Source organism: Clinocottus analis, unplaced genomic scaffold (genome assembly GCF_023055335.1).
Source record: "Clinocottus analis isolate CAN_PGR_092001 unplaced genomic scaffold, fCliAna1.0.p SCAF_3, whole genome shotgun sequence".
Taxonomy (NCBI): domain Eukaryota; kingdom Metazoa; phylum Chordata; class Actinopteri; order Perciformes; family Cottidae; genus Clinocottus; species Clinocottus analis.
The window spans coordinates 7,202,336-7,224,179 of NW_027176042.1; the positions used below are offsets into that span (position 1 = coordinate 7,202,336).

The 21,844-nt window shown below is 43.8% G+C and overlaps 1 protein-coding gene across 7 annotated transcripts in view; it reads left to right on the top strand.

The window, feature by feature from the left end:
- The first annotated feature begins 1,068 nt into the window (after window positions 1–1,068).
- Window positions 1,069–21,844, top strand: part of LOC137796087 (band 4.1-like protein 1) — a 72,812-nt gene continuing 52,036 nt past the window's right edge. For 3 of the 7 annotated variants that reach the window (XM_068593762.1, XM_068593763.1, XM_068593766.1), the window contains exon 1: window positions 1,070–1,273. The gene's annotated coding sequence lies outside the window, so the exon portion shown is untranslated. Of the gene's footprint in view, window positions 1,274–21,844 lie in introns of all 7 variants that reach the window. The other 4 variants (XM_068593760.1, XM_068593761.1, XM_068593764.1 and 1 more) reach the window with 3 other exon arrangements.

Here is a 21,844-nt window from a genome sequence, read left to right on the forward strand (position 1 = left end):
AGATTTTCAGTGAGCACTAACCAGCTGACACACATTAAGCCTGGAGTAGTGGCGACCCGGGACGGTTGCCCTTTGGTTGTTAATCCAGCCTTAATGGTACTAAACTAGACAAATAAAATTATATCGTCTTACAGTAGGGTGCTTACAGTGTTGTTAATGAGCTTGTAGTGACCTTGTATGTTTTGTAAATGGGCCTATGGTGGTATTACTGCACTTAAGCTCTGTGCTTTTGAACAAACTGCCGCACTATCCGGCAGTGCGTGTGTCAGGGTCTGACAGTGATTAATCAAATCAGCAACAGCAACATCAACCCCCCAATCAGTGGTTTAATTACATCAAACCCAGCATGCCTTTCAAAATAAAATTGCTCATCTACCACACACAATGGGGGAAACTGATACCTCCTTATTACTGCTTTTCACGGGCAAGTTGCCATTATTTATTTATTTTGGTTCGCTTTTCTTTGTGCCAACAAAGAAAAAGGAAAGAAATCCTATCAACTCTGTATGCAAAGGTGAGGGAGGAGAGCCCCCCTCTTTTCTTAGACCTCAGTGATGAAATCAAAAGGAATTGTGACGACACCACAAGAAATAACAGCAAAGCCCCTCTGCTGTGGTGCTTTTGTTAAAAAAAACAAAAAAAACAAAACAACATTTCAAACCAAGCAAGAAGGGAAAACGCCAAAGAAAAATAATCCAAATACACTTAAATGGTGTGTATCTAAGCCCCTGAAATAAAATACAAAATAAAACCCACTGACACGTGAATGCAGTTCCAGTGGAAACAATGTGTTGTTATGTCATCTATGTCTGCGTGTCCCCGCGTGTTTGTTGCGATTGGAGTACTTGTTGACAGAGAGGGACTTTTTTTTGGATGTATTATTTATTTATTTTTGCAGGAACGACACTGGCTGTTCGGCTTTACGCATTCCCCACGAACATACGCTGCTGCGCGCGCGCGTGTGTCACTGCTCCCTTTCCCGCCCCTCCCTCTCCCTGCCCGCCCCCCTCACTGCATCTGACAGCGTCCCTCCCTCTTTCTCTCGTCCTCCTCCTCCTCCTCCTCGTCCTCCTCTTCCTCCTCCTCCTCCTTCCTCTCTCCTTCTTTCATTAGGTTTTTCGCCGGCACAAAACACCGACACACTCCTTTACACACACCCCCACCCCGTTACCGGACAATACACACGGAGCGGCGACGGGAGCAGGATTGACCTCCGCCGGTGCGCACCACCATCCATGGTCCTCCTTTGGATTTCTGTCTGTCTGACAGGAGGGTATGTCGGAATATTCATACCCCCCCCCCCTCTCCCTCTCTCTCTCTCTCTCTCTCTCTCTCTCTCTCTCTCTCTCTCTCTCTCTCTCTCTCTTGCTAGTTTGCTCATTGTCGTTTTAAAGGCTTGGCTGCGTTAAACGATTTGTTGAATGTCGTGTTTCTGCTCTGCTGTCTTCTCTCTCTCTCTCTTTTAATTGGTTGCTTTTAGCTTTTGTAAGGAATAATAATAATACAAAAATGCATTAATGTCAAGCTGCGGCTCTTTACGTTAGCCCCGCGCATGGACTGGACTTTGCCCGCTTGCTCGCCGTCCCTCCGCCGCGGGGTTGAATAATATTGTGGGAATGGAGCAGCAGAGGCAAGTTGTTGCGTCGTTTTGTGCGCCCATACTGATCGAGCCAGTGTTGACAAACCAACCAGGCAGCTAGAACCTCCTCCACCCCCCCCACCACCACCACCACCACCACCACCAGGATCTGAACAGCCGCTCCACGTGACGCTCTACACCTTATTTTCATTTTGGATTTTTAAAAAAGAGAAAAAGTTGTGCCGTTGGTGTCTCATCAGCCTCTCTGGACAAACTGGATCTGCTATGTCGTCCTTTTAAAAAAAAAAAAAAAAAGTGGGTGTGTTCTCTCAACACACCCACCGCTAATTATGCAACAACCACACTTGACAGATGCGCACACATACACACACACCTACACGCGCACACAAACACACACAGTCTATGCTGCCACCGTCACGCCCGCTCTTGTCAACAACCCCTCACTAAGTACAACAAACGTGTGGTTTCGTAGATTTTACTCACATGGTCATTTTTCCGGTGATGTGGAGACGGTGGACCAGCGGCCCGAGAGCCCCGTGGGGACGTTAGGGGCTGCGTGGGGTGAAGCAGCGCTCTGATATGTGTGTGTGTGTGTGTGTGTGTGTGTGTGTGTGTGTGTGTGTGTGTGTGTGTGTGTGTTTTGTGTGTCTGCATGCCTGCATGCCTGGGCAGGTCTCCTGTATTGAAATAACCTCACATTTTTGGCCCCACCCCTTGGGTTTTTTCGCGGGTTTTGAGGAATTACACAGTAGTTGACAAGGAACGCTTTCAGAAGTGAGATGTGAGGATTGGACTTCACCGAAGGGGATGGACTCTACGGTTTTAGCTCCAACCCCCCCCCCCCCCATGCTATATTTCTATTGATTGAGTCATTCACACAATTTGAATCGCCAATGCTAACTCTTAAAGAAAGTTCTATGGCGTGTTGCCCTCGACTCGTATTAAGGCCGCGTTTCTCCTGCCCAGCGGTACCTTTGTCAAGTTCTCCCTCCAGGCCTCGGCCCGACAAAACCTTCCTGTCACGTGGCGCCCGTGTCGCCAACACCGGACACACATCTTGCGCCTGCTGCGTCAGCTGTGCATAGTCACTCTGCCAGCCAGCTTCCTCATGCTCTCCACACTAGTCCTCCGAGCAGCCAGGGAGCCATTACCTCATCCCAGCGCCGCTTTTCTCCACCGATGCGCTCACACAGAGTTCAGGCACGTCGAAGTGAAGCCAACTCAATGTTTCTGTGTCACGGTTTAAAAAAAAATTTAAAAAAATGACTGCACAAAGTCTTGCTACTCGTGTGCATGTTTGTGTTCGTGCGTGAGTTCAGATGCCCGAGGGTTCCGCTGGGATTTCGGAGCCCGGCATGCTGCCTACCACCATTTGCAATTCAAAACGAGCATGCATGAGGCATCCAGCAAGGCGGAGGCAGCCCTCCTCCCCTCTGTGTCTCATCGGTCAAGTCATACCTTGCATGTTAACTCGGCCACTTCTTATCGACTCCTCTGTGGGAAAGTAGAGATCCGTTAAGTGGCTCCTGTGTATGAAACTGTATCATAGAGGAAGAGGTGGCCATTTTACCTGAGTCATGGTTTCTTTTGTTTATGCTGTAGCTGCAGGCACATGGAGCGCTGCATAATTGTTTGTGTGTGTGTGTGTGTGTGTGTGTGTGTGTGTGTGTGTGTGCCATGCAATTGTCATTGCTTTTGGCCTAGCTGACTGTTCTTTGGCTCTGCATGTTTTTCTAAGCCTGGTGAGCGTGGTCACGTCTCTTCCTGCCTGCTGAACACCAGTGACCAATCACACACACGCGCACACACATAGTCACACACTTGGATGGATTATTTAATGGACCTGACCGGGTCCAAGAGAAAATGACTATGACACACAGAATGACTACAAAGAGACACATAGCAACTACAAAGAGACATAGAATGACTACAAAGAGACACAGAATGATTACAAATAGACACAAATAAACTACAAAGAGACACAGAATCATTACAACAAGACTTAAAATAACTACAAAAAGGGAATGCCAATTACATACAAAGAAATAACAAAAAACAACAAGGGGAAAGTTCCTAAATATTTCCAGAAAGTGACACAAAGGAACTACAAAGTGACATAAAATGACTACTAAAGGAGGCTAACAACTATTAAGTCAGTATGTCTTGCTATTTTAGTGGGATGGGGAGCTTTTGCATGCCCAGTGGCCCATTGTCTCATAATCGAATCATGGACTCACACACTTATTGACAGGCATGCATTGCCTAGTTCAGGGTTCAGCAACCTTTCCTCTCCAAAGAGCCATTTTGCCCATTTTTTTTTACCAAAAAATTGTGTCTGGAGCCGTCCATCCATCCATTTTCCACCGCTTATCCGGGCTCGGGTCGCGGTGGCAGCACACCCAGCAGACCGATCCAGGCTTCCCTCTCACCCGCAACATTTTCCAGATCGTTCTGGGCGACCTCGAGACGTTCCCAGGCCAGCCGGGAGACATAATCCCTCCAGCGTGTCCTGGGTCTTCCCCGGGGCCTCTTCCCAGTTGGACGTGCCTGGAAAACCTCTAATGGGAGGCGTCCAGGAGGCATCCGGATTAGATGCCCGAACCGCCTCAGCTGACTCCTTTTGATACAAAGCAGTAGCGGCTCGACTCCAAGCTCGCTCCTGATGTCCGAGCTCCTTACCCTATCTCTAAGGCTGAGCCCGGCCACCCTACGGAGGAAGCTGATTTCGGCCGCTTGTATCCGCGACCTCGTTCTTTCGGTCATGACCCAAAGTTCGTGACCGTAGGTGAGGGTTGGAACGTAGACCGACCAGTAAATGGAGAGCTTCGCCTTCCGACTCAGCTCCCTCTTCACCAAGACGGACCGGTACAGCGCCTGTTTTACTGCTGCAGCCGCACCGATCCCTTGTCGATCTCCGGCTCCACCTTACCCTCACTCGTGAACAAGACCCTGAGGTACTTGAACTCCTTCGCTTGGAGCAGGCATGTTGTCCCCACCTGGAGGGAGCAATCCACCGGTTTCCGGCAGAGAACCATGGCCTCAGATCTCATCCCTGCTGCTTCACACTCGGCTGCAAAACGCCCCAGGGAATGCTGGAGGTCACTGTCCGAGGAGGCAAACAGGACCACATCATCTGCAAACAGCAGAGAGGCGATCCCGAGGCCCCCGAACCAGATTTTTGTCTGGAGCCAAAAAGCTATTATATATAGTCATATTATATGTACAAAAAACTATAGTTTGTTGTATTAATGAAATTATAGAACATTGTATTTCTATTTTACTTGTTTATAACTATCAAACTATGAAGAAAAAATAGTTGTGTGTCAGCTACATTGAGGTCAATTAAAAACACAAGTAAGCAGACATTGAGTCATATCTGTATATGTGGCTCATGTGGTAGTGTTAGATCTCAAGGTAGCAGGTTTCACTCTCAGCTGTAGATCTCAAGGTAGCAGGTTTCACTCTCATGAGCTGCAGAACCAGCAGCAGTACTTGAGTTTAGAGACTTGATCCACTTCCTGAAAGTATAATTGTTTTGCTCAGTTTGCTGCAGCAGTTGAGGAATCGCTCATCTGCAGCTTAATACTTTTCATCAGATGCTGTGTGTTTGTTCTGGAAGAGTCTTTCAATATTAATTGTTTTGTTGTTCGCTAACTTCTCGCCACATATCAGCAGACCGGTCAGCCAGCATCGGTGGCAGTGAAAGGAAATTAATACATCCACGCAGAATGAAACGCTCTACTTTTTTCCGTGACTTTTTATTTATCTGTTGATAGTAGCCGGGGGAGAGGCTTGAAAGCGACGTAACAGGATGCGATGCACATTTTAGTTAAAGAAATATTTTAACATTCATTTTTATTTCAGTGGCCCAATATTACCTCAAACTCCAAGATAAGAGGAGTTCCCTTTGAAAGATTTTTCACTGGAAAAAAGCCTCTCGGAGCCGCAACAGAGGGGCTAAAGAGCCGCGGGTTGCTGACTCACGGCCTAGTTCCTAACCCTAACTGTATTATCACAACTAACATCTAACCACAAACCCGGACTTTAACCTAAACCCAATTTCAACCCCCAATTTTCATCCTGAGGATTGTCAGTAAAATAACCCACATTTTTATACTATTATATGATATGATATGTATATATATGTATGGTAATAACCATTTATCGTGTCATTGTCATTATTTGTAATTAAAAAAAACAACAATATAAAGGCAATCTACATCGTTCACATTGCGTTCCCAGACACAAGGGATTTTGGAAAAAGGCATTTGATCATGAGGTCAGATTTACTGTTACACCCTTTTCGCATATATGCAGCTTTTTTAATACGGGAAAACCTGCTAAAACTAGACGATGAACAAGTATCCCTTTGAAAATGTTATTACTTATTCAGTCTCTTTCAAACTATCAAACCATAGTTGGTGGTTATTGTAACAATGGAAAGACTAACCAAGACAATTTTAATGAGTTTTGTTGAGCTTCTCTCGAGTTTGAATGAAGTGCGCTTTGATGATCCGCGAAGTAAAAATGACTGTTATCTTACTGAAGTCTGGTGGCTTTGATGAGAGCGTACTGATTCTTTGTTTTGTACATTAATTAGAATAATTACCCAAACCTCTGTTGATGTTTAGCATTTGCTAATCAGAACTGGAGCCAATAAATACCGTGACTACTGCAGAGACATTTGGAATAAATGGAGATTATAATCTTTCCGCTTAAAGGCAATTGTTTTTTTTTGTGTTGTCCAGGCTTTCCAAAACTACAAAGCCGGGTGATTTAGGACGGACAAATAAACCAAAAAGGTCAAAATTGGTGCTGACCTTTTAGTCGTTGGTTTAAGCCAAGCTTTAAAAACAAATCAATAGAACTTTTCAAACCTTCCCGGTCTAAATGCCATCACCACGCAAACATTGTGTACACGCCATGCAACGAACACTTTGTACCTGATAACAGATGAGTGGCGCTGTGTTGTATTGATTGTTGGCCAACGGAGCTGACAGTCAGCGTACCACAGTGGTAAAGTGCACTGCAGCTTTGTGTTCATTCGCTGAGCCAATGAGGCCTAATCGTAGACATACATCTCTGTTTCCCATGCTTTTCTTTTGTGTCAGCTTTGTTTGGAATAATCAAAAGAGGATAACGCGACATTACGGCAGCTGAATCCAGCGAGAGTAATCGCGCCGGTTGTGTGTGCTTTATTAATATAATCTTTTTATGGGAATATAATTAAACCCCATCCGGATGCTGCAGCCACCGCAGAACTTCCTGTCCGAACCTTGTTATGTCTCAGACCCGAACATCACAATGTTTCACGGTCTTTAACAGGGTGTTCTGGACTTCCCAGCAACAACGTCCACAGTTATCTGCAGCGGCCCCTTCCTCCCTCCGTCGAGGGCCCTCTTCAAAAGCCTGTTGCAGCACTGTTGCTGTCTGCCTGATCAGGGTTTGTATTGCGCTTTGGTTTTCACCCGCGCAGCTTTGCGAGGCGGGTGGAGGGTGGGATTCAATGCCTTCCTCAGATTGCATCATCATTCTGTCAGCAGTCGGATGTAAGAAGAGAAAAGAGACGTTATTTCATGCCACGAGGCAGTTTTTTTTTCACCATTCTCCCTTCCCACCTTTAATATGTAGCTCCTTGCGGTTGATGGGAAGCAGTACTTTGTCCTTCTGAAGGGGAGGCAGAGAGCTTTAGCCTGAGCGGCAGCAGCTCAGCTCAGCTTGCCTCAGCCTGATGATTACAGTGAGTCAGCAGATTCTTCATATCCCCCCCTTCCTTTGCATACCTACACTCGTCTCCCTCGCTCTCTCTCGACCGCCGCCTTGAACAAATCCCCTTTGCCTCGAAAGGATGAGACTCATCGCGTTGTTGTCGGGCTTTGATCCTGTTGCAAAGATACCCACAATGCTGGTCTCTTTTTTTCTTTCGGCCTCCCAACCACAAAATTCATATCTCAGCCAAAGTTGACGAGGGAAAGAGAGCGGTTGCCCCTTTTCTTTTCTTTTTAAGGCTGTTTATTCTGCTTTTTTGGTGGTGTGTTGCAGGAAATGTTTTTCTCCAGCTACTTTGGCCCCGTACAAAAAATCGAGCCGGCGGCCATTGTTGTCTTTCGGGCCACTCCGTGCCTGACAATCATTAATTGGAGCCTCTCGCATTCAACAGTTGTGGAGAAAGGCTAATTCTGCTGTGGAGCCGTTCATTTCCCCCGATGATTAGGGTGTGTGATTGCCTGCGTCGAGGTCGATCGCAGTGCAAAGTATTTATAAATGCACAAAACAAAACCGAAAAAGAGGATTAGGAAAGATTAAAGTACCCCCCGACCCCTTAAAAAAGAGTAAAAATTGACAACAATGCCATGCTTACTGCTGCTGAGGAAAATTCATAGTTAATTTTTCACAAGTGTATTTTCACAACGTGATGAGGTGTTGCGGTTTGTCTCCTGAGGACGACGGTCCCGTGGCAACTGGATTGTGATTAAAGAACAATTCTGGCTAACGAGATATGCAGCTCCGCTGAGGACTGCCGGTACACTTTGACCTCTGCCTTGTGTTCTGCTGCTAATAAAAAAATATTTTTGAGAGAAATGTGCTCGTCGAGGGCTGCGTTAGCTCGGTCCGCTGCAGTGCTGCATGGAGGAGCTCCGCCCACGTCCCGTGGGCCCCGCCGTGTGTCTCCTTAACCGGTCAGACGGGTTGGGAGGCAGATCCAGGCACAGTCTGCCACACTTTAGTCCGCTTGTGTTTTGCAGTTCCCAGTGATAACCTGCGGACGCCTGCAAAGCACGTCACCTATGTGTTTGTTTTGTGTTGTTGTCGTGTGGTTCGTGCGCCTGAGTTTGTTGCACACACTTGTCTGTTTGTGTGTTTGCAAACCAGTGAAGGGAACACACACACACACCCACACACACACACACACACCCACAATCAGAATTGTGTGCACACCTTCCAACAACCTGTCATATTCTTGACCTGTTTCTTGCCATAGTGTTGACCGTCAGCAGAGTTTAAAGGATCTTTTTTAGTTTTTCGTAAGCCCATAAATGAAAAAGTGGGTATAAAATACATTTACAACATAACTGTAGACTTAGAGTTTTTTTTACAAAAGCCTGACGGGTGAGTTCTTCATCAGCAGGATCATGTGCAAACAAAGCAATTTGTCCGATTGTCATACAATTTTGCAGAAGGGTGCAGCACGGGCCAAAGAGGAGTCTATCACATTACGGGACCGTGACACACATTGTTTTTCTACCTTTAAGAAGCTATGAATTTTTCTATGATTTTCTGAAAGGAGTTCTGGATGTCTGAGATTGACATCCGATTCAATATTATATCCATGGGAGGTTTCCGTTATGTCTCAGACAAGGAGTCTGACTTTTGATGCGTTGAGGTTTTTGAAGTACTTTAAATTGCCTCCATGAACTGTTTGTCACAGCCAACGCTGCTGGCCCCCGACCGTTGACCATGTTGGCGAGCAGCGGGACAAAACTACCATAACTAACTTCCTGTTGCTTTGTTATGAACACTGGCCTGTACCTGTCTCTCCACGGCGCCCCACCTCAACTGTCTCTCTCGCTCTCTCTCTACGTGTGGCATCCATCACACGGCTTGAAAACGGCTGGAGACGGTTAATAAAACTCACCTATGTGATGTTTCACGCTAAAAACTTAAAGGCAGTTGTAGGATCCCATTCATTTACTTGTTTAGACTTAAAAGCTATTCCAGGGCTGCAGCTAATGAATATTAGCATTATTGATTGATTTGTAGATTATCTCTTCGATACTTTAACAATGTAAATCCCAAACTCAGCAAATGGCTGAATTGCTGAGTCAGTTGCCAAGATTGTTGTTGATTCAATTTGGGCCGATCAACTAATCCATTAAGCGCCAGTTAGATATAACTTGGTCATGTAAAGGTTGAATATTAGATGGATTATAAAAGGCTTTTTGAAATTCTATGTTGGAAGTTCTAACAATACAGACTTGAAAGTCAACTACTTTTAGTTTTTTCATACTTATTGTTGTTTTTCAAGCCTTACTTTATTTGGGATTTGGCTCTCAGTCAAGATGTCAGAGCTTGCATCCGTGAGCATTTCTTTCAGCTGGATTTTCATTCTACCGTAACAGAAAATAAATAGATAATATTTTATACTTGGACAAATGGCCTTTCCCAAGCAACTTCTAAAGAAGAATCAGAAGAATACGCTCCTCACATTGAGTTAGACATCATAACCTGGTACTACTGCACAGATGAGGACATGCACTGTTATTTAGAGGGACTGTTGCTCTCACCAATTGACTGTATATGAGAAGTGGGCGTAGTCGCTGTGACGTCACCTATTGGTTTGTGGACTGCCGTTTTTTGAAGCTTCGAGTTCAACATTTTGGCAGCTGCCATCTTGTTTTTTTGTAACCTGAGGTGACACAAGAAGGCGAAGAAGACATATTTAGACGACCAAAATGTAGTAGCCACGCCCTCAAGCCTACCCTGCTTTGTGGTCTATTTGACACTAAATCGGACCATTTACGAACATCATGGTGTATTGAAGATTTAAAACGAGAGATTGAGACATAAACTCATGTTTGGATTACGCCAAAAGCAACTGAATGTCCGACTGCATGAGGTTGCAGTCTGCAAGTCGAAGCATGATTTTTCTGGCTAATCTGAACCACAAACCTTTGAATAGCGGATATATGAGCCATATGCATCGGATTTCTTCTTCTTTATCGCACCGTGCTCTGCGAAGGCATTCATATCAGAAAAGCAACACGTTTAGACGATATGGGGGATTTAATTTGACCTAACTTTAGCAATTATGTACTTTTTTTTCTTGCAAAAGTCAAACTTTTTGTTTCCTTCTGGGCCGTTGCTCGGCCTCGTGCACGTCCTTGCCTGCACGTGCCATTTGTCCTTCACACTTGTATGAGCTGTGTGCTCTGCTCTTCCTCTTTACTGCCTTGTTCCTCAGCGTGCCAATACGCATCCTCCCACCTCATTATTAAGGTTGTTGATTTATAATCAGAGCGGGCGCTCTTTTCTGCAGCATGCTCCTTTCTTTTGTTGTGGGAAATCATAAACTGATTTTGCCGCAGCAATATTAGCTGGCCTTGTTTGGGAGCGCGTCAACAATATAGCCAGTATACATTTATACTGCAATCTCCCAAAGTCACGCTGTTCAAGAAGCAGCAGTGGTTTAAAGTAGTGGAAAACGTGAAGTTGTTTGCGTTATTGGGCCGGCCAACTCCGGCCTTAGACTAGCTGCGTGCTTGGTTTTTGATCACTTGTGTTATTATCGCTGCTGGCAACAACACTCTCACTTCTCTTCCCCACCTGCAGTTGTTAAGTCCACTCCTCAATAACGGAAAGCACTCATTGTTTTGGCACCAGCAGCTCCCTTTGTGATAGTCAGCTGTTGTGAAAAGCCTGTGGTTTTCTTTTTAACCACAGGCTTTTCTATAATTGTTCCACGGTTTTTAGAGCGTTTTTATTTCTTTTTTTGCCGGCCGGCATTAAATGTTTTACGTTGCTGATCGTTCATGGATTCTCCGTCATGCATCGATTTTTCTCCTCTTCTTGTTTCTTTTTTAATGTTGGCAGTGATAATGAGGCCTTTTCAGAATTCACAATGGTCGTCCCTCTGTTAGCCATTTCGATGCAGCAATCTCACCACAGACTTCTGCGCCAACAGCACACAGCAGCGCTGCCAGACACAGTCCGCAGTCTGCAGATTCAGACGCCCGGTGTTGGCTTTCAGCTGCCATTTAGCAAACCACACTCTGTTGTCCACATTGTGGTACTTGAAGTAGTATAGTGATAAGGCAAATGACTTATTCTGCTCAGAAAAAGTTTGAAAGACAACTCTTCAAATGTTCCAGAGTGCCATTGATGTGCTTTTTCAGCCCCTCTTTGCCTGCCTGCGTCTATACTAAAAACAAAAAGCACTGAGTTCCTTGTTCAGCATCTTTTTAAATCCTCTGACACTGACACCAAAACACAGAGAGCTCCTGTAGCTTCTGTCAGCCCCGGCACTGATCCTAATAAGGAGATGAATGGCTCTATACAAACAGTGGAGTGAAGCTGGGCCCGCTGCCTCGCTCTTTCTCTGGTGAAATGGCTGTTCCAATCTCCTCTCTTCCTCTGTTGAAATGGCCAGTTCAGGTGAAAGGAGACATATGGGACAACTTGCACCACGTCTGGACTGGGCAAAAAGACAATAGTTTGGTTAAAGGGAAAGCCAAAACGACATGCACAAGCTTGGTTTGATTGAGGATTGAGATATAGTGCCAATATTGTGATCACTGCAGGTGAATAACTAGCAACAGTACCTTTTGTGATGCTGTAACAGTTCAGTAAAGCCTGGAAGTAAATAAATAAATAACAGTAGTAACACATCTACATCTTTTCATCAGCAGTTCAGAAACACAAAATGCTTTTTGTCGCTGTCTAACGTAAGCGCTTTAAAATTGTTCAGTCAAATAAAAATACATATTACACCCGTAAAACAGCAAAACAGCTAGCTGGATTGGCTGGTTTCTTACTCGTGTACATCAGCAAAACAGGTCTGTGTTTGGAAAAACACACAAAATGCTGATTTTCACAGAAAAATGTATGTTCTTTTATGGGTATGGGAATATACTTAAAAATTGTATCGTCAAAGACAACAAATAGCCGCTGGATTAAGGTCCAAACAAATGTGTAAATGTATGAAGGTAGCCTGTCTCGGGATGAGTCATCAAAAATATTTTAATGTTGGACAAAAACTTAAAAGAGAGGCATAATATGGGTAAATAAATGAGTACTACCTTTAAAATGTTGAATGCCAAGAGACTTAACACAGATTAAACACATGACACTGACCTAGAGAATATATTACAACTTCACGTCTGCGTCTTTTTAAGCTCAAAAGGTGTACAGTACTCTCTCTCTCTCCACAAGGTTGATAAAAGAAGACACAGTTTGTATTAAATACGGAAATTGTTGGACAGGGGTCCTCTACTTTCTGTGCTAGAGGTGGAATACAGGGAAATGTGAACAAAGTATGTGGATTTCAGGTCCACCACCAACGTAATGGCCGTAAGAATAGGAGCTGTGTTTCCTTTGGAGCTTTCCTTTAACACAATGATCGGCGGAGAGCTTTTACACCCAAAGTGTATTGCCATCCTTAAGTGTTTTAAGGTTATATCAAGATCCTTTAGAAATGCAAAAGGATGAAATAGCATGAAATCACAGCATTCTCGGAGTTTCCCAGCTTACATTTTACCGCAACTCACCTTGGTGTGTGTTTTTTTCCTTCTAGTTTTTGCTGGAGTTTTATTTACACCGTTTACTTGCTTGACAATGTGTAACAAAATGAGAAAGAAAAAAAACAAACATTGTTGTAAATACATTCTATGTGGCAGTATGAAACCCACGATCAATAGAATTCTTTAAATCATTGTCTTCGCTGTTATTTATTTTTCAGCGAGTGGGAAGCTCTCACTGTAAACGTTGTAAAGTGGTTTGCATTTGCACATGTTGCGTAACAAAATGTGGGAGTGAATCGCTGCACTGTCACATCACTGCTGGGATTATATGTGTTTGTTAGCAGCCAGCAGTTCATTTTACAGCATATCTGCACACCGGCTTTAACTGTATATAAAAACATTAAAAAATGAAGTCCATAGAACATGATTACTCTCACAATGTCACTGGACGCGACACTCTTTAGGGAATAGTTCCATATTTTTGGGAAACATGATTATTGTTTTTTTTTTTTGTTGTCCCAAAAAGGAAATAGCGCAACTCTCTCCTACAAGATGTTTACACAGAATGTACTTTTTAGGACTTGGTCTGGATACGGCGGAGACGAACCTAATCCAAGTGCTTCTGTCACACTCGACAAAAGCAGTCCAGGCTGTTGATTGTTTGTGTTTCAGGACGGACAAGTCGGTGCATCTGGTCATTCACTGTTGAGCCCGAGAGAAAACTTCACTCCGCCATTCGTCGCTGCTCACGAGTAACTTTTAAAGTGCTTTTGACACCACCCTCGTTTTATTCTCTGGCAGCCTGTGAGTTTCACCGATTAATTTCAAAAGCCTGCCTGACCTCTGTAGCCACGCTGTCTTTTCACAGCCAGCCAGCCGTAACACTGGCAGAGACGTCCAAGTCGCCCCGAACTCTGGATTGAAAACTGAAGGGCGTCACAGCTGTTTCACGGGGACCACTGAACAGCCTGACATGTCAGGAAGTCCGCTTCTTGTTACGACCAAGCGGAAAGCTCCGGTTCTGGAAAGTGAAGCTAATGCGTTAGTGCTTTACACATGCGTTCTCTCTAATGGCCGTCAGGTGGCGACTTCTCTGATTTGGAAAAAGAAGTCTGATTGTACGAAAGTCGATGAGAAAATTACTCTACTTCTCTCTTGATTTAAACACAAGTTTATGGTCTCAATCACGAGTTTCAAGTCTTCTTTTATACAGCAAGTGCTGTCAATGGGTGACGTCGTGGCGACTACATCCACTTCTTATATACAGTCTATGGTTACGAGTTGTGAGGCGCACACTAACCCACTATTAGACGCTTATATATTTTACCAACAATGTTTTGGATACTACAAAATGTTTGTAAAATGAAATGTAAATTATTTAAGAAACTAAGGGACAAAAACAACAAGAACATAAATACTGATTCAATAGAATTATTGACCTTTGGGCCACACTGGCATAACAATATATTACAGTGTTAGAGTACAGGAGTCACTCATTAATTAGTATTCTTTAATATAATATAATTTGAAGAGCTTTGTTTAAAATCTGCTTTTGGATGGAAACTTGAAAACAGGTCCAGATAGCTGTTTTAAGCTAGCTTTCCACTATTTGTGCTAAGCTAAGCTAGCTGTCTGCCAGCTGTGGCCATAAATGTACCATATGCACACTGACAATGGGACTTATGTTCTCATCTCATTCTAAAAAAAAACCATAATCGTGTTTCCCAAAAATATGAAACTATTCCTTTAAGAGTGTCGCGTCCAGTGACGTCATGAGGGCATGTTTTGTGGACTTTCTTCTTTTTGACGTTTTTAGAATGTTGCGTTTAATTGAATGTTCCTCGAAGCAGTAAGTGGGTGAATGTTTGTTCTCGCAAAATGTGGATCCACTCAGGGATCTGCAGAGTTTGTGCAGCTGCTCCTCCACCGCACTAAGCCAAGCCTCAGCCTCAGCCAAGGCGGGGCTGCAGGCTGCCATTAGAACATTCAAACAAACAAACAAATGATATAACTCGAACGTTTGACATTTCACTGGGATCCATACCGCCCCACCGTCAATCAACAGACAGATCGGTTAACACAGAAACAAATGCACATACGTGGGTGATGCGGCATCAGTCTTCTCTGTGTCTCGCTTTGCACCTAATGCCTGACAACCACGTTCATAATTCATATTCATTACATGCACGTCTTAATAAATCATGTTTCGGGACCGTAGCTTAGTGTTATAGCTTCCTTTGCGTCTTGGAGAAATCACGGTACAAATGCGCTGTCAGTGATGCTGCGCGAAACGCAGAGAAGGATTTCATCAGGGAGTCTCACTTTTATATTCTTGTAGCCCAACGTTCTTGTAGCCCTGATTCATAGTCAGATTGCGTCGTCAGACTGGACTGTAGACATGGAAATAGACAGACTGCTGTGGAGAATGAGCAGCAAAAAGACTAAAAATAACACATTTATTCAGACCACAATCAGCTCGTATTGTGTGCTTGTCTTGACTTCCATAAATCCTCTTTCTTTATAGTGCCGCCGACCGCCTGTGGCTGCTCACTACTATTCGGGCTCCCAACCGAGACCTTTCTTTCCGGGGCTGGCATCGCGTTCTACTTCTAACTCTCTTCCTTGATGACTGCCTCCCCTTTCTCCTTTTTTACTAGTTTCCGGTCACTTTGTTATAAAACAATGCGTTCCTATGACCTCTGCCAGCACATTTGAAGCACACTGAGTCACAGTTTACTGCATGAGCTGATGCAGGCAATCTGGGGGCCTGCTATAGCCCCATCCAAGCGTTGCCTATGCAGATTGCGCCTCAGATACCAGGCAATCTAACCTACCGAGGCTGGTTTGCCTCTTTGGTAATGAACAATACTAAACCTATCCTATCGAATGACGTCCTCATATTGCTCTGCTCCCTCTGTGATGCAATGTTGCCTTTAAGAAGAGCTCAACACTGGCACCAAATGCCGGAAGTTGCCGCTACCTTCGGAGCTAACCCCCTTAGCTACCGATAGCAATACCTGGGCTGAGTACCGATCCGACACCAGTGTTTGATTAATACTGTACGCCTCAGTGTGTGGAAGGGACCGGGGTCCTTCTTTTCCTTACAGGCTTGACTTCAACATTGTTTCTACAATACGTGCGACTTTGGTCAGTGATCAGCAGGGTCGTCCTTTAATCCTCCTTCGATCGGTGGTTCGATCCCCGGCTTTGCTAGCCAAGACACTTAACTCCAAATTGCTCCCGTAGGTGTGTGTCTGTGTGTCTGTGTGTGTCTGTGTGTGTGTGTGTGTGTGTGTGTGTGTGTGTGTGTGTGTGTTTAAGTGTAATTGTTTGCTACTCCTATTGGGCAGGTGCCCCTCCCATCAGTGTAAGGATGGGTGAATGATGACAAGTAGTGTGAAAGTGCTTTGAGTGGACGGAAGACTAGAATATCGAGTCCATTAAAACATTAAAGTGTGGTGTTCACTTGTGAAGATTATTTTGCTGTGTGTGTGTGTGATAAACCTCACTTGTGTTATATTCTGCAATGGCTTTTTTTGCTGAGGGGAAGCAGTGCGATGCTAGCTTCCAGGGGTGGGCCTCCAAAAAAAAGGACAGGTTGGCAATTTCAGCAAACCTTTTAATTTACAAGAACACGTCACGGTGGCAAATGCAGGACTCGCAAAACCGGAAATCAACCCCAACTGTAGCTACGAGGCCTGGAGCTTGGCAGATGAGTGAGCTCATCAGGGCGTCCAGCGCTCCACGTTGGCTCGCCTACATTCTGTATATCATGCCCACATACATAATTCATGCCTATTACACTTTCACATTTTTCATATTTCATGGGTTGCGATGATTACCGTTTTTTTCAACAACTCCTGCCCAGTGTGGCTTTGTTATGTTTGCATGAATATTTAATGTCCGGCGGAGATGGAAAGAACTTGGCTGCTGTCATTCATGTGATTGGTGAACGAGGGGAATCGCAGGATTTCATTAGTGCTGATTTGTTCTGTTTTTGCCTTTGAGCGGTGCAGAATTAAGGACGAGTCGCTCATCTAATTCATATAATTATATCTGTGAATGTCTTGCTTCAGAAGTTTTTCAGAAAGTCGCAGTATGTGTGTGTGTGTGTGTGTGTGTGTGTGTGTGTGTGTGTGTGTGTGTGTGGTTGGGCGTGTGCGTGTGCTGCCAGTAAGGATTCTTCCCCCAGAATTGTTTTTCTTTCATTTTTTTTGAGAAGTACAACAGCTTCGCTCTCAGATTGATAACCATGCAAATTAAAAAATATATCATGATTTTGAATTAATTTCTCGAAACCTAAGTGCAAGTAATTGACCGTGTGAGCTTTTCAACTGCAAATAATTGAATGTGAAACAGAAAGCGTGTAAGTTTGAGTCACGAGGCTTTCATATGGCAGCAGTGATATCGAGCCTGCAATCACTCTCGGAATATTATTCTGTGTAAAAACCTCAAAATGCACGCGTGCTTCATCACTTCAGCACCTCATACCTGTAATTCTGTCTGACAAGTTAGAATCTCTACCATCTTTTTGAAAAGAAGTACAGATTTTAATTGACTGAAACTGAAATTGACAGACCTTGACAGACTTCCTGTCTACAGTATGTACATTATCTTCCCACACACAATTTAAAGCCCGTTAGAGTGTAAAGTTTGAGGGTTAGACTCACTGTAATATCATGAATAGTGTCTAAACTTAAATATGCCTGATTTAAAATCTGTGGTTATCACAAGCCTAAGAGATATTAAAGTGTTGTCCTTTGACATGTCGGTAAATACCCTATGAAAACATTTCCAGCTTTTAAAGTGTCTTAAAAAAGGTTGCTAACAAGCGGCTATGTGAGACAACAACATGTCATCACACCCAACAACCCGCCTTTAACTTATTGGTGGTGACTAACATTAGCTTAAGCCTAAGTACAATAGATTTTTAGAGCAATTATGAGCAATTGGTGTACATTTGTGAAGATTGTCTGTCACAAAACGTGTATCACAAACGTTTGCTTTCCACAGAGCTAATGTTCTGTAATTATGCAAAATCCAATGGAAAAATCCTATTGGCTTTTTTGTCGAGGGGACAGGGATGACTACAACTTCCTGCGTGCAAAAATATGTAATTCCTGCCCTTGAAAGTTTTCCTTGGTCGCCCACTTTTTTTTCCACAATTTGATTTATTTTTATGCATTTGCAATTTAGCCTGTAATTTGCACTTTAAAGTAATAATTTTCCCAAGACTTTACTATCAATAAAGGTCTGTGAAGCCACTATCTATTGTCAAATTAGGTAACACAATGGGGATTGAAACTGTGGCCCACTTTTATTTTTTATTTTATTTTGTATTAAAAGAAAAAACAAAATCCTTCTTACTTGTCGTGTACAAAATACCAAGGGTAATTCTGCAAAGTAATGCAGTATTTATCTGATACAACCAAATATTTAAGAATGAAATGATATTGAACATCCAAATGGAGATTCATTCCTAAAAGGACAGCTACTGCCCAAGGGACACTTGCTCTGTTGCACTCCATTTGTCTGGAGAACACTTCATTCAGCCACTTTTATTTCTCTCTCTCTTGTCTCTCAAGCATTCCTCCCTCCCCACTTCCTACTCTTCCTTGGCAGCACTGCACTCTCCACCCTCCAACCTCGCATGATTCACGTGTTGATACGACGCGGGGTATCTTAGCCAGACTCGGAGGGAACATCGATTAAAGCGGGGCGACAGGTTATTAGCCATCTCTGTTGTTTACCCGGCGGAGCGGACTTCGGTAGGGGAGTCGAGAGCAGGAAGCAGAGCGGAGATCAATGTCAGATTCAGAGCGAGGCTTTTTTTTAATCACGACGCATCAATCACAAATGTCCGCCGCCGAGTCATCCCTCATACTTATTTGATAGAATCTCAGTTTAACCATCTATTTTCAAGGTTATTACGATGCCAGGGGTGTAAAAGCGTCCAATAAAAATGTAAAACTGCATCAAAATTGTCAAACATCCTTAATGTTTATTGAGGTCGGAATGAGTTGGAGGATGTTTGTTGGAAAAAGTTAACTATTCTTGAGCCCTATAGCCGAATACATCCTCTGCACTCGACCCCCCACCCCCTCTCACTGACTTCTCAGGAGCATCTCTGCTCCAGTGCTAGCGGATAAAGTCCACATTCAGTGCCTATAAGCCAACTGCAATGGCAACAAAAAAACAAGTATGACTTTTGTTGTGGGAGGATATCAGGGCAGCCCACACAGAGACAGCAAGATCAAGCTAACTCCCAGACAGCAGCAGTGCCCTAACAGCTAAGCACCACACTGACATGCTGCCAACTTAATATATTTATTCTCAGATTGACAATTTCCACATCAGAAAGATGACACGAGTGATGCAAGGAGATGTAATATCCTCCTTTTTCCACACTGAAACTCACTTGAAGATCTAAGAGTCTGTTTTCCCGTGACACCAACAAAGAACAAGGAAACACTGCATCGTGGATCTGGCGCTGCTGTACGCGTCGCCACGGCTGCCGAGGTTATAGGATGCTGCATAGAAAGAGATACTTGGCATCGCGGCAGACAGGGAAATTTGGCGGACACAGCGCAGCAACTAGCAGTGAACCAGCCATGTTTGGCGGACCAAAAAGGAGCTTGAGGGAGAGTGAATATTGGATTTAGATTCATCAGGCCGCTATATGTCCGCCGGGGGTGTAAATGCCATTTGCTAGCAAAAAGGGCAACTGAACGACTGTACTACTACATACTGGAACAAATGATCCATATGTACCCGAGGTGGCCATTATCTGTTTAACACAACCATTTTGCTCCAAAGTTCTGTGTCCCCTCAGAGGCAACAGAAAGAGAAGAACATTAGAAGCTGTTTTCAATCAACGTTAAAATGTTTGCAACTGAGCTTCAGTGTCTATAAAACGAAAGACGCTATTGACAAAGAGTAGCATTAGAAGATGTAAAAGTGCCCATTGAGGACTTTGTAGAAAATGTGTTGTTGTACTTTAAGACAGGAGTTGAGGGTTCTTTCAATTGACTTTAGTCATTGATCACCTTAAGGGGAATACTGGCTGTTTTTTATGTGGCTGTTCATTCAGTGCTGATTGGAAAATGGAGGTTAGTTGAAGCAATACATGTCCTCAGTGCTTGCTATATTGACCGACAGAGCTGAGCGCTCCTGCTTGCAGAGCCTTGCCGGTCGGGCCTACATGTACCAGGACGCATTACGCCAAATACAAGTCTCCACACTCACGGACTGACCGACCTTTTGCGTATCGCAGACCTTTTGAGCCCTTTCCATAAGTCTGCATTTCTGCAAACTTTGCCCGAGGGCATGAGCTACAATTCATATCCTAAACAGTTAAACACGGGATAACCAGTGGAGGCATGAAGAAAAAAGGTAAACAAAGAGGACGACACATGGGTGTAAAGCCTGGCAAATAACATTTACTCGGAAACATTAAGAATTAAAGATGAAACATAAAAACACATATAATTGGAGGAACGGAAGCAGAAACTTTATCTCACAGATTTATTAATCAAACATCTTATTTGGTCATTAAGGAAAAAAATATTGAAACGACCTCTCATCTTGTGAGGAAGAGGCCTGCAAGATGTTCCAACCAAGGAACAAAATACATAATATTTGTTTGTTGTTTTCATGGTAACGTGATAGACTGCACGGCTATTGCTGCCGCAGCCTCGTATACTCTAATTTTGGGATGCCAATTTTTTTTTTCAACTTTTAGTCTTATTGGGCATATGTAGGTTAAAACGGGGTCAACAGTTCAATGAGATGTTTTTGGCGAGATAACAGGTAAGCTCTGCAATAAAAGCACTAGTTACATTGAAGTTCTCCATTTTAAACTTTATTTAAACAACACAACAGGTTTGGGAAGTTCTGTTTCTGAGGAACACCGAGTGCTCGGCGTCCTTTAGTGACCAAGAGGCAGAGACTAGAAATCCAAGCAAACATACCAGCCCGTAGTTCTTCCTTGCATCCAACTATGTCGCTGTCACGTCAAAATGGCGCATTCACCAACAACACCGACAGGACATCCACTTAAAGAACGGTTAGCTGGTTGGTGCTAACAAGCGAGTGAGTGAATGAAAACATGAACAAGCGGCGTTGCCTGCTGGACAACGTCCACTCATTGCGGTGGATAGACCTTCGTCGCTGGCTCTCGAAGTGAGATCGCTCAGTTTGTTGACCGTTTTTGAACTCCACACGTGCCGGACAGGTATCGATTGCTTTGCCTCTGTTGGACTGTTTTTTTTTGCACTCAGTATTGCCGTCTTGTGTCCGGAGCCTGACGGACGTTTTCTTTAACTGCTCAAGTCTGCGCGTATTCACCTTGAGGCCTCGGGGAATTGCGTCTTTGAAGTGAAACTTGAACTTGCAGAGCGCTATCTGTCAACAGATTAGAACTCCTTGTAAGTCAATACTGCATTGAATTTTTTCCACTTACGTTATCAAAGTACTGATGGAATTCTGGTTATTGTATAACGAGGGCTGTGTTCGTATCATGGTCTCCCATTTCATTCTCGTTTTACCGGAAAATCTTCTGAAGTCATGTGACGCAAAGACCAATAGAAGAGTGTTTTCTGATGGTTCGGCTACATGGTTTCTGTCACACGGCATTGTAATAGCTTCTCTGGTTTCTATCTTCTGTTATGCAAACAGGTGTAATAACAACATATATGAGCATGATTATGCGCTAAATGATTCATTAGAGATTCATTGTGATTACCTGTGATCACAAAGAAACGTTTTTTAATTTTTTTAATCTCTCTTACAGAGGACATGACAAACTGGTACCTTGTTTTAGAGTTGAAATACTGTTGCGTTGCACTAACACTAACTTATAGACTAGTCATGGAAGTCGTTCTCTTGCATCTCTGTGGCAGAGAAAATGCGGTTTAGAAAAAGAAATGTCCGATATATTTCTCTCAGCCAGTCTCAATAATCCACAGCCAATGCTCAAGGGGCCCAGTGTTGAGCATTGTTGTGTCCG